Source organism: Ambystoma mexicanum, chromosome 1p (assembly GCF_040938575.1).
Source record: "Ambystoma mexicanum isolate Mex_15411 chromosome 1p, UKY_AmexF1_1, whole genome shotgun sequence".
Classification (NCBI taxonomy): Eukaryota; Metazoa; Chordata; class Amphibia; order Caudata; family Ambystomatidae; genus Ambystoma; species Ambystoma mexicanum.
Window position 1 is genome coordinate 560,504,189 of NC_090921.1, and position 11,840 is coordinate 560,516,028.

Below are 11,840 nucleotides of genomic sequence, written 5' to 3' on the forward strand. Positions count from 1 at the left end.
TTACGATTGCTATGGTCTCTGGGAAACTCAATGCCTCAATAAGTTTTCCTAATAACCCTGCATGTTGCACTCGAATGCAGTCTGCACGGAGGAAACCCCTCCTTTTCCAACGTGATAATCCAGTGTGTACAGTTGACATCACATAGGCGCAGTCAGAGTACACTGGCACTTCCTCATCCTCAAAACTTCGCAGTGCTTCAATAAGCACTGCTAATTCTACAGCCTGTGCTGAGTAATTTAGGGACAATCTCCTACTGATAATTACCTCAAATTTACCTTCTTGGCTCAGTTTTACCACTGCCGATCCCGTACATCTCACCCCTGTCTTTTGATCTCAATGACCCATCAATGAAAGTCACTTCCCCCATTCCTAGAGCATTTTCTCTAACTCGGGGCAATATCATCATAACATTCAGTGTACGTTTTACAGTCATGCACATCATCATCTTCTCCCACTGGTTCAGCTATAAACATTGCTGGATTCACTCTGCTACACCTAACAATTTTGATTACAGGGTTTGAGATAATTACATCATATCCTGACGCTCTTTGTTATGTTATGTTATTTTGCATTTATATAGCGCCTTATGTACCATTGGTATGATCTCAAGGCGCTGGTAGGTTGAACGCCCTCGGGAACCGAAGTTCAAGTCAGTAGAGAGAGAGTCATAAGGTGCATGTGAGCACCGGATATGTGTGCAGCAGGTGTGATTCGTGTGATAGCTGCTTCTTAGCGTTAGGTGTGGTGGTTGGGAGATCAAGAGTGTGTGTTCGTTCAGGCAGGTTGTTATCCAGACCGATTCTCGCTGTGTTAGGCCTGAGGAGAACGCCTAGGCTTGTGGGTGTATAACCAGCTGTGTTTAGTTAGGCTGATGGGGAGTATGAGGCAAGTGATGGTATGAGAACAGCTATACCGAATGGTGTCATAGTATCGCTGTGTTCTAGTTGAATGGTGGTGTAAGGAAGAGAGTAAGCGTGGAGATTTGATATGGTGGTTTACATTAGGTGCTTGAGATCGAGCACACTCCAGTAGTTCCATGCACTCCAACCGTTCCATGCACTCCAAACCGTTCCATGCACTCCACTCCATCAGTTCTAAGTATTCCTTCTTATCTAAGCACTTTGTCTGATCTATACATGTTATCCTTCATCATCCGGTCTGCTCATTTCCACGTTATCCATCATTCACCATGCATCATCCAGCCACATACTTGACCCGTTCCATATACCCGGTTTCACCCGTTCCATCCACATATGAAATTCCTTCATCCACATACGTCAACCGTTCATTCACCTACTTCATCCGTTCTTCCACCGGCTTCATCCGTTTCACCCACTTCACTCGTTTCATCTACCCACTTCACATGTCCCAACCGCTTCACCCATTCCACCCACTTCACTGGTTCCACCCACTTCACTGGTTCCAGCCACTTTACCGGTTCCACTTACTTCACCTATTCCAACCACCTACTTCATCCGTTAATCCACCTTCTTCATCCGTTCTACCCACTTCACCTGATTAGTCCACACACTTTATTCGTTTCATCCACTTCACCCGTTCCACCCACTCCACCAGTTCCACCCAGTCCACGCATTCCACCCAGTTGCTCGGTTTCGCCCGCATGCTTTCAGGTTCCAACCCCAGACTTCGTCCGTTCCATTCACATACTTCACCCGTTCCTTCCGTATACTTCACTCGTTCCATCCACATATTTCACCCATTCCATCCACATACTTCACCAGTTCCATTCATTCATTTCCCGGGATTCATCCACATATTTCTCCCGTCCTTCCACATACTTCACCCGTTCCATCCATCCACTTCATCTGTTCCATCCATCCACCCGTTCCATCCACATACTTGACTCGTTCCATCCACATTCTTGACCTGTTCCATCCACATACTTCATCCGTTCCATCCACATGCTTCAGCCATTCCATTCATCCATTTTCCCCGGTTCATCCACATATTTCACCCATCCTTCCACATACTTCACCCGTTCCATCCAGCCACTTCATTGGTTCCATCCACCCATTTCGCCCGATCCATCCACATAGTTCATCCTTTCCATCCACATACTTCATCTTTTCCATCCACATACTTCATCCGTTCCACCCACTTCACCCGTTCTACCCAGTTCATCCGTTCCACCCAGTTCATCCGTTCCACTCACACACTTCACCCGTTCCAACCCCAAACTTTGTCCGTTCCAAGCACATACTTCACTTGTTCAATCCACTTCACCCGTTCCATCCATATACTTGACTCGTTCCATCCACATACTTGACTTGTTCCATCCACATACTTCATCCATTCCATCCACATGCTTCACCCGTTCCATTCATCCATTTCCCAGGTTCATCCACATATTTCTCCTGTCCTTCCACATACTTCACCCGTTCCATCCATCCACTTCATTGGTTCCATCCACCCATTTCGCCAGATCCATCCACATACTTTATCCTTTCTATCCACATACTTCATCTTTTCCATCGATATACTTCATCCGTTCCACCCACTTCACCCGTCCCACCCAGTTCATCCGTTTCACCCAGATCATCTGTTCCACCCAGTTCATCCGTTCCACTCACATACTTCACCCGTTCCAACCCCATACTTTGTTTGTTCCAAGCACATGCTTCACTTGTTCCATCCACTTCACCTGTTCCATCCACATACTTCACCCGTTCCATCCACTTACTTCACACGTTCCATTCAACATATTTCACCCGTTCCAAGCACATACTTCACTTATTCCTTCTAGATACATCACCCATTCCTTCCAGATACATCATCCGTTCCTTCCAGATACATCACCCGTTCCATCCACATACATCACCACTTCGCTCCACACTCTACACCCGCACCACACTCTACATCCCTTCCATTCAACATACTTGAGCCGTTCCGTCCAACTACCTCGCTCGTTCCTTCCACCCACATCACCCGTTCCGTCACATACATTACCCGCCCGCGCCACACTGTGCACCCGCTCCACACTCTGCGCCCGCTCCACACTCTGCGCCCGCTCGAGACTCCACACCCTACATCCTCTCCACACCCTACATCCACTCGACATCCCCACACACTCCATCCGCTCAACACCCTACATCTGCTCAACACCCTACATCCCCTCTACGCGCACTCTCATCTGCTCCACGATCTCATCCGCTCCACGCTCTCATTCATTCTGCACTCTCATCCGTTTTACGCTCTCATCCGCTCTACGCTCTCATCCGCTCTACGCACTTCATCCTCTCCACCGACATTCAACCGCTCCACCGACTTCAACCGCTCCACCGACTTCAACCGCTCCACTCACTTCATCCATTCATCATGCATTATCGGTCCAACTCATGTCACTTGTCGCATGCACTTAATCTGTCCCATGTTCTCCATCTGTCCCATGCACTACACCCGTCTCATGCACTTGAATCGTCTATTCTATTAGGTCCATTTATATCGTCTCATGCACTTGAATCGTCTATTCTATTAGTTCCATTTATACCATGCACTCTTACATTCCATGCCATCTAGCTGTTTCATGCACTCTACTAGTTCCGTGTACTCTGTGCACTCATCCATATCTTGTATTCATCTTTCCATCCGCTCCACTCCATTTCTCTCCTCCATTTCATCCATTACATCCATTTCATCCATTTCATAGATTTCATTCACCTTACTGCGTTCATACAATTTGTCCTTTTTATCCACTTCACTGCTTTGATCTACTTATCTCATTCTGTTTGTTTGTTTGTTTATTTATTTATTGTGCGCACCAGACCCTAGGGTAGCAGGGCGCAAGAGAACAAGGAGGTTTACAGCTTAGTGAACGTTTACAGGTTACAGATTAGTTAACGTTACAGGTTACAGGCATAGTGGACATTTCGAATCTGCAGGGTAGGGCAAGTGCAAGTGCAGATAAGGCGTAGCTAAACAGTCAAATCTATGGCGATCAAACAGTAAAAAGCAGGTTAGTACAAACATTATAAGAAGACGTTACGTATAAAGTGACATACGCTATGTCGCATTCTCAATAAGCCATTTTATGGTGTTCTTTCTGAAGTTATTGAAGGTTTGGTCAGATCTGAGTGCAAGGGGTAGGGAGTTCCATAACTGTGCTGCCTTAACTGGGAAGCTGGAACCTCCAATGGTGGCTAGTTTGAATCTGGGCACTAGGAGGCAGTTGGGGCTGGCTGTCCTTGTGAGTCTCGTTGGATTTTTCCTGTTGAAGCGTTCTGAGAGGTATCGGGGAGCTTTGTTGTTTAGGCATTTGTGGATAAGGGACGCAGATTTAAGGTTGATTTTTTCTTGGGTGGAAAGCCATTTGTGTTTTCGTCTTATTTCTGAAATGTGTGCACTTCTGGGGATACTTAGGGCCGCTCTAAGTGCATTGTTTTGGAGCACTTGGATTCTGTGGATGATTTGTTTGGTAGTCCCTATGTAGAGGGCGTTGCAATAATCTAATTTCGATAAAATGAGGGCTCTAGCTAGAATAAGACAGCTGTCCTCTGAAAGGAATGGTTTCCCAGCTCGTATTAACTTGCATGTATAGGCAGTGGATGATGACAGTGAGTTCACCTGTTTGGTGAAAGATAGTGTCGCATCAAGGTAAAAACCTAGGGTTTTTACTTCTCTGGCGACCTTGATAGTGTTGCCATCGATGATGAAGGCGGAGTAGTTTTGGTTAAGTTTGGAGATACGGGCTGCCGTGCCCAGGATGATGAGCTCTGTTTTGTCATCGTTCAAGCATAGGCCATGGTTGGCCATCCATGCCTGAACGATGCTATAGACTCTATTCACCAGAGCCAGATCTTCGACGTAATCCCCAGTAAGTGGTAAGAGAATCTGAGTATCATCTGCATAGTTAGTGTAGGTGATACCCAGATTATCAAGATCATCAAAGAGTGGCTTGGTGAAGATGTTATAGAGTGTCGGCGAGACGCAGGATCCCTGGGGCACTCCGCAGGTGATTGGGATAGGGTCTGCTGCCGCTGCGGGGGAGAACACCCTCATAGTCCTGTCACTAAGAAATGATTGAATCCAGACTATAGCCTCCTCTGAGAAGTGGGCAGCCGAGTCCAGGTGATTACATAGGACTTTATGATCCACCAGATCAAAGGCGGCTGAGAGGTCTAGAAGGAGGAGGAGAGCTAGTTTTCCCTCGTCTCTGAGTGAATCTATTTGGGCTTTTAGGTCGATAAGGGCAGTCTCTGTGCCGTGTTGCGGACGGAAACCGGATTGGCGGGTGCCGAGGAGATGGTTCATCTCAAGGAAGTTCTGAATTTGGGTGTATGCTACCTTGTCTAATATTTTTAGTAGGAAGGGAACCGTGGTGATGGGCCTGTAGTTAGTAGGAATGTTGGGGTCCAATGTTTGCTTTTTTAGGAGGGGGAGTACCCAAGATTCCTTTAGGTTGCGGGGGATGGTGCCCGTAGTAAAGGAGGCATTGATAAGTTTTGTGATAAAGGGGGCTAAATCCCTAGCCGCATCCTTGATCAGTTGTGCGGGGCATTGGTCGCCTTTGCAATTAGAAGGTTTGAGAGTCAAGATGGTCTTCTCTACCTCAATTACTGAGACCTTGGAGAAACGGAATTGGGTGGATTCTGGGTTGTTGGATGTGGGAATTTTGACTATCAGAGGTTGAGTTGGCAGAGAGGCTTTCTTTAGGGCAATTTTTGTTTGGAGGTTGGATACTTTGTTGGTTAGTGCCAGTTGTATGTCTGTGCACCAAGTTTTGTCTTTGATGGAGTCATCCTGTACTGTGATAGGAGTTTCCAGTTCCTTTAGGATGGAGAATAGCTCCTTCATGCTGGAGTTGGATTGGGAGATCCTATTATTATAGGTTTCTTGTTTGGCCAGGATGATGTCTCTTTTGTATTGCGAGGAGATGTTAATTAAGTTAGTTTTATTTTCAGCGGTCGGAAGTCGGTTCCAAGCTGTTTCGCATTTTCTCTTCTGTAGTCTTAAGTTTTTTAGGTGGGGTGTAAACCATGAGTTCAAATGCTTTTTGGGTTTACTGATCCGAAGTTTAAATGGAGCAATACTGTCAAGAGCAGAGCACATGGCTGCGTTGAATGCATCCACTAGGATGCCTGGGTCAGAGTGGTCAGGTAGGGAATTTAGTTTGGGTAGGATGTGGGGCAGAATATTGTCGGCTGTAATGTTTTTCTTGTTTCTCGTTAAGGTGGGTGTGGCTGGCGTGGGTGTTAAGACTATGGGTCTTTTGGTGTTGAGGGTGAAAGAGATAAGGTAATGGTCAGACCATATTTGGGGGGTGATGGCTGTTATAGAGGGGTAGCAGTTGTGACTGGCAATCCAGTCTAGTGTTCTTCCCTTGATATGTGTGGAAGTATTCACGAACTGCGTGAAGCCTAGCACTGACAGAGTATTGCCTGTGGCAGTAGCATGATGGTCGTTGATATCGTTGAGCCCTAGATTGAAATCTCCTAGTACTAGTGTTTGGGAGGATTCTTTTAGCTTCTCAGAGATAACAGTGGTGATGTCTTCAGTGAAGGTGCTGACGGGGCCAGGGGGTCTATAGATAAGGTGGATATTTAGTGTTTGGGAGTTTGCAGTCGGTAATTTGATAGAGAGAAGCTCGCAGGATTTGAGGGAGGGTGTGGGTGTGATTCTCATAGAGAGATTAGATTTGGCGATAATTGCAATTCCTCCACCGCGCGAGTCTGGTCTGTCAGCTCTGAGAATGGTATAATTCTCTGGGACTGCCAGAGTGAGAGCCGGACCTGCTGCATCGTGGAGCCAAGATTCAGTAATGGCAATGAAGTCAAGGCTATTATCCCGTATGATATCTGCTATGTCAGTGGCATGGGCGACTAATGATCTGGCATTGATTAGAGCAGCTTTTAGTTCAGGTTCTAGCTGTGCTGTGAGCGGGGGTTTGGCTATAAGTTTATTGATTTTATGGTGTGGTTGGTGTCTGAGAGGGGCGGTGGTTACCAGTGGTCGGCATATTTTAGGTCGGAGGTGTTCTAGGTTAATGTTATATTTAGTAATAGGTTCGAATATTTTAGGTAGTCGAGCCCGGAGTCTAAGCTTCCTTTGTTCTAAGTTGCAGGGTTTAGAGATGAGTTGTATGTGGGCACCAAGGCCCTCTGTAGGCAGAACTGTAGGCATGGTCGTGTAGATGATGGTAAGGATAATTGTCAGTTTGGAGAATTGTGCAAGGTGAACTGGGTTGGGCATGTGGAAGTACATACTGTTACTACTAGCTGAGCTAGGTGGGCTGGAATTAGTTGCCGTGGATGGATACGGGGCAGAGTTGGCAGAGTACAGTTCTCAAATACTTGGCGAGATTAATGCAGCAGTGACGTACTAGTCTAAGAGTAGCAGTCAGATACTGGGCTAAGTGCGACGGTCAGATGTAGGTCTAAAAACCGAGGTCAGATACTGGGCTGAGAGTGATAGTACAGTGGTCTCTGGGCGACCATAAGGCACTACACAATGCTACAGTGGTCTCTGGGCGACCATAAGGCACTACACAATAATATAGTGGTCTCTGGGCGACCATAAGGCACTATACAATACTACAGTGGTCTCTGGGCGACCATAAGGCACTACACAATACTACAGTGGTCTCTGGGCGACCATAAGGCACTACACAATAATACAGTGGTCTCTGGGCGACCATAAGGCACTATACAATACTACAGTGGTCTCTGGGCGACCATAAGGCACTACACAATACTACAGTGGTCTCTGGGCGACCATAAGGCACTACACAATAATACAGTGGTCTCTGGGCGACCATAAGGCACTACACAATACTACAGTGGTCTCTGGGCGACCATAAGGCACTACACAATAATACAGTGGTCTCTGGGCGACCATAAGGCACTACACAATACTACAGTGGTCTCTGGGCGACCATAAGGCACTACACAATAATACAGTGGTCTCTGGGCGACCATAAGGCACTACACAATAATACAGTGGTCTCTGGGCGACCATAAGGCACAATACAGTGCAGTGGTCCGTTAGCGACCATAAGGCACAGCATAATTGCAGTGGTCAGTTAGCGACCAAAGGGCACGGCCAATAGCAGTCATGAGGCATAAAGCACTAGGGGCTGAAAATGACTGTACTATTAAAGAGGTGGCAGCAGTAACGCATAGAGGCGGCGGAGTTGGAAGCATAAGCGTATGTAGCAAACAGTTATCGAAGGTGAAAGAAACCGAGTTCAAATGTTTATGAATGCGGAATAGCAGAAGACATACCAGAAAGCACAATAGTGTAAACTGAGGGTATCCCCTTTACTCACAAAAGATTAAAGGTCCGAGTAGACACTGGCTCCGAGGCTCCGGAGGCAAACAGGGTGATTACACAAGGTGTTTGTGATGCCTGGAGCAGCACGGGCAGAGTTTGTGGCCCCTGGCTCCTGAGGCTCCAAACAGGCACACAACAGGCCTTAGGATGGCCTTTGGGTTGGCCGGCGATCCGCCTGCCGGCGGTTCCTGCAGTGAAAACGAGGTTTAGCCTCGCTTTCGTGCCGCGATGCGCCCGGCATGGGCAAGTCAGGCACTTGTTGGGACGGGGTCAGGCAGGCCCTGTCCCTCGGCGCGCTCGCTTCCTCTTTCTCCACGGGAACCTCTGCTGGGCTGGGGTGCTGGGGGGGCTCCTGCCCTCACCCCTCGGGATGGATGTTAGGAGTGGGGGGGTGTGAGGCACACAACAGGCCTTAGGATGGCCTTTGGGTTGGCCGGCGATCCGCCTGCCGGCGGTTCCTGCAGTGAAAACGAGGTTTAGCCTCGCTTTCGTGCCGCGATGCGCCCGGCATGGGCAAGTCAGGCACTTGTTGGGACGGGGTCAGGCAGGCCCTGTCCCTCGGCGCGCTCGCTTCCTCTTTCTCCACGGGAACCTCTGCTGGGCTGGGGTGCTGGGGGGGCTCCTGCCCTCACCCCTCGGGATGGATGTTAGGAGTGGGGGGGTGTGAGGCACACAACAGGCCTTAGGATGGCCTTTGGGTTGGCCGGCGATCCGCCTGCCGGCGGTTCCTGCAGTGAAAACGAGGTTTAGCCTCGCTTTCGTGCCGCGATGCGCCCGGCATGGGCAAGTCAGGCACTTGTTGGGACGGGGTCAGGCAGGCCCTGTCCCTCGGCGCGCTCGCTTCCTCTTTCTCCACGGGAACCTCTGCTGGGCTGGGGTGCTGGGGGGGCTCCTGCCCTCACCCCTCGGGATGGATGTTAGGAGTGGGGGGGTGTGAGGCACACAACAGGCCTTAGGATGGCCTTTGGGTTGGCCGGCGATCCGCCTGCCGGCGGTTCCTGCAGTGAAAACGAGGTTTAGCCTCGCTTTCGTGCCGCGATGCGCCCGGCATGGGCAAGTCAGGCACTTGTTGGGACGGGGTCAGGCAGGCCCTGTCCCTCGGCGCGCTCGCTTCCTCTTTCTCCACGGGAACCTCTGCTGGGCTGGGGTGCTGGGGGGGCTCCTGCCCTCACCCCTCGGGATGGATGTTAGGAGTGGGGGGGTGTGAGGCACACAACAGGCCTTAGGATGGCCTTTGGGTTGGCCGGCGATCCGCCTGCCGGCGGTTCCTGCAGTGAAAACGAGGTTTAGCCTCGCCTTCGTGCCGCGATGCGCCCGGCATGGGCAAGTCAGGCACTTGTTGGGACGGGGTCAGGCAGGCCCTGTCCCTCGGCGCGCTCGCTTCCTCTTTCTCCACGGGAACCTCTGCTGGGCTGGGGTGCTGGGGGGGCTCCTGCCCTCACCCCTCGGGATGGATGTTAGGAGTGTTATTCTGTTTGCCCTTTTTAGTTTACATTAGAGTTTATTAGTTTCGATTTCTCACTTGGATCTTGATATTGGATAGTTATTTATGTTATTGTTATTCATGATTTAGTAGTTTCGGCTAGTTGAATTACTGTTATCCATTTTATTCCTCTCATCCACTTTTGTCCATTACATTTGTTTGATCCATTTCATTAATTTCAACCACTTTAGTGCTCTCATGCAACTTATTCTTTTTATCCACTTCACTGCTTTGATCCTTTTTACTCATTCTATTTTGTTTGTCCATTTTAGTTTACCTTAGAGGTTATTAGTTTTTGATTTCTTGCTCAGATCATGATACTGGAGTGTGATTTATGATCTGGCATTTGGGCTAGTGTCATTCAGTTGCTGTTATTCAGTTTGAGTTAGGGGTCGGTTTCAGGGGAAGAGCCATGTTTTCAGTAATTTGCAGAAAGACATGAGGTCCTCGGAGAGCCGGATGTGGGGAGAGAGTGCGTTCCACAGAGTGAGGGCCAAGGCTGAGAATGATAATCGACCTAACCTGACTGAGTTTGTTTTTGGTATGACTAGGAGGCCGGCTGAGCTTGATCTTAGAGTATGTGCAGGGTGATAGGGTTTTAGTTTGTCTTGAAGATATTGAGGTCCGGTTTTATGCAGTGCTCGGTGGGAAATGCATAATGTTTTGAAGGTCACCATTCGGGCAACCGGAAGCCAGTGCAGAGTTTTGAGGGCTGGGGAGATATGGTATATTGGGCCAAGCACTAGTAGCAGTTTGGCAGCTGCATTTTCTGCTCTTTGTAGTTTAGTTAGTTGGTATGCGTGCACTCCGAGGTAGAGGGGGTTAGCATAGTCCAGTCTGAATATAACAATAGATTGGACCATGGAGAGTCTGTTGGGAAAGGAGAGGTCTGGAAAAATGCGCCTAAGAGTTTTAAGGTGGTAGTGGCAGGACTTTGAGACGTTGTTGACTTGGCGCGAGAGGTTTAGGTCTGAGTCTAGGGTGTATCCAAGGTTTTTTACTGAATTAGGTAGTGTCAGTGATTTGCCCATGGTAGATGGCTTGGGTAGTGGGTGTGGAAGAAGTTTGGTGTTGCCACATATAATGATTTCGGTTTTGGAGGGGTTTAGCAAGAGGTGGTTTGCAGTCATCCAGAGATCTATGTCAAGGAGGCAGGAAGCGGGGTCAGGTCGGCAGTTGGGTTTTGAGTTGAGGAGTTTTAGAATTAGTTGAGTGTCATCGGCGTAGTTGTAGCCCAGGATGTTGTGTGAACGTATTATTCGTGGGAGGGTGGCCATGTAGAGGTTAAACAGGAGGGCTGATATGCATGCTCCTCGGGCTTGGGAGGAATAGGTGGAGAGTAGGGTTATTTGGTTCCTATTATTGAGGAAGGATGCTATCCATTTGAGAGCAGTTCCACGAATTCCTAGGGAGTGGAGGCGGTCAAGGAGGAATGAGTGGTTGATTGTGTCGAAGGCGGCGGATAGGTCATGAAGGATTAATCCGGCGCATCCCGTAGAATCTGCAGTGTTTTTAAGGTCATCCCAGATTGAGGTTAGGGTGGTTTCGGGTCCGTGTCGGGCTCTGAAACCTGATTGAGCGGGGTCTAGGAGACTGTTGGCTTCGACAAATGTATTTAGTTGGGAGTAGGCGGTTCGGTCAATGAGTTTGGCAAGGAATCTGGTGTTTGAGATGGGGCGGTAGTTTTTGGGCTCGAGATGGTCGAGGGAAGCCTTTTTATATAATAGGTTTGACATGAACCATTTTAAATGTGGCGGGGAAAATTCCTGAGGAAAGGGAGTCATTTAGGATGGTTCTTGCATGTTCTCCTGCGTAGGTAGATGTGAAAATTTCTTTGAGGGTTGTGGCTGGGCAAGGGTCCAGCGGAGAGCCGGATGGTTTGAGGGCCGAGAGAAGTTTGAGAAATTGGTCGGGTGATATTGGACTGAAGGAATCGAACATTGGTTGGGTAGTGGTCGCAGGCGGTGGGTTGGCTGGTATGGAGGGTGGGTGTAAGAGAGCTAATTTGTTGGTTAGAGCGTTTGTTCTTTCGAGAGCCGTGGTGTAAAAGTGGAGAGAGAGTGAGTCGCA